We start from the raw sequence: 1,835 nt of genomic DNA on the forward strand, positions 1-1,835 counted from the left end.
TTCAAAGTGCGTTAGAAAGATAACAAAAAGAGCTACACTTTTGCTAGAAAAAGCAAATTACATGAATTAAAAGATGTTGAAATCACCAAAATCGATGAGTTCTTTTGTAGCTTTACCGAGATCTTTAGTTCTCCATGGATATCTTGAGCAAAAACCATAGAAAATATGTATGCAGATGGTATTTGATTGAAATTAGGAAACCAGAATTCTTGCCTCGAAGTTGAACAATGCGACCGCATAGTTATTGGTATGCGGTCGCGTGGAAAAATAATTTTCGGCTTTCAATTTCTCTGTAACACTATGTGAGACTGCATGGTGTAGAGTCGTGCACTCGCATGTTTGTCGTCATTTTTCTCCATAAGACAGTTTTCAATATTTTGGTCATAACGTTTTCTCCCAATGTCCGATTGAAGCGATTCAAAGTGCGTTGAAAAACTAACGCAAAGAGCTACAATTTTTCTAGAAAAAGCAAATTACATGAATTAAAAGATTTTGAAATCACCAAAACTGATTGAGTTCCTTCATAGTTTTACCGAGATCTTTAGTTCTCTATAGATATCTTACGCAAAAACCAGAGAAAATATGTATAGAGATGTGTATTCTACATTTTAGGACATTCTAGGGATTACATATCGTGAAAGATACTTGTTTCCATAAGTGTTTGATTGAAATTAGGAAATCGGAATTCTCGCCTCAGAGTTGAACTATACGACCGCATTGATGTGAACCCGCGTAGGCAAACGCTACGGAACCCACGAACAAGATGGAAATCTTCCCAAGAAAGCCAAAGCAAGATTTTGAATTCGAATTCAATAAATCTGGAGCCAAACAACCCGAATCGTCGAAGATGTGCAGATCTCTTTTGATTACGCAAAATTATGAAATCTCACCCAGTTGATTTGAACGCCACAAGAATTAGATCTTGATAAGTTCGAAAGTTGTTCATTGGAAGAACAAAGAGAAAACAATTAAACCATTCAATTAATCAATATGTCAAAAGTCTTTTACAATGAAAATAATAAGAGTATTTATACTAGTCCTAAGAATCTAGGTAATTTCATGCATAATCTCCTAAATATGGTAAGAAATCAATTAAATATAGAATTCTAGCAAAACTAGGAAAATCGCAAAAAAAAAAAAAACGCGTCTAAAAATAACCATGCGGCCGCATGAAATTGAAGTCTGGCCTCCTTCAACTCTCGGCCTAGGTCTGTGCGATCATAGGGTGCTTGTGCTGTGCGGTCGCACAGCTTTGGCTCTCCGCTCCATTTTCGTCCGCCTTTAACATGATGATCCAAGTCTCTTGGGCCTTCAACCCCAACATGAAACTTGTCCCATTTGGAGTCCCGAACATGTTTTCATTAATAGTTGCCTTGACGAGCAATCTCATCGCCTCTTTTACTCGCTTCGTCCTTACTCGAGTTATCGGACCGCCCTCGATTATAAACAGATCTTTCTTAGGGCTTGACGTTGGACTTAACTTTTATGCTTGCAGCCCCCTGGCTCACATCATTCCCTCCCTCTTCGAAAGGATTCATTCTCGAATCTGTAGCTGCATCAAAGAGAGAAAGATCAAACACACTAAAAGTTGCTGAAACGTTATACTCACCTGGAAGATCAAATTTGTATGCGTTGTCATTGATCTTCTCAAGCACTTGAAACGGTCTATCTCCCCGTGGCAACAACTTTGATTTTCTTTGTTTTGGAAACCGCTCTTTCTTGAAATGCACCCAAACCCAATCTCCTGGTTCGAATGTAACAATCTTCCTGCCTTTGTTTGCTTGCTCTGCATAGTGCTCACTCTTCTTCTCAATTTGCTCTTGTACCTTTTCATG

Source organism: Olea europaea, unplaced genomic scaffold (assembly GCF_002742605.1).
Source record: "Olea europaea var. sylvestris unplaced genomic scaffold, O_europaea_v1 scaffold2739, whole genome shotgun sequence".
Taxonomy (NCBI): Eukaryota; Viridiplantae; Streptophyta; class Magnoliopsida; order Lamiales; family Oleaceae; genus Olea; species Olea europaea.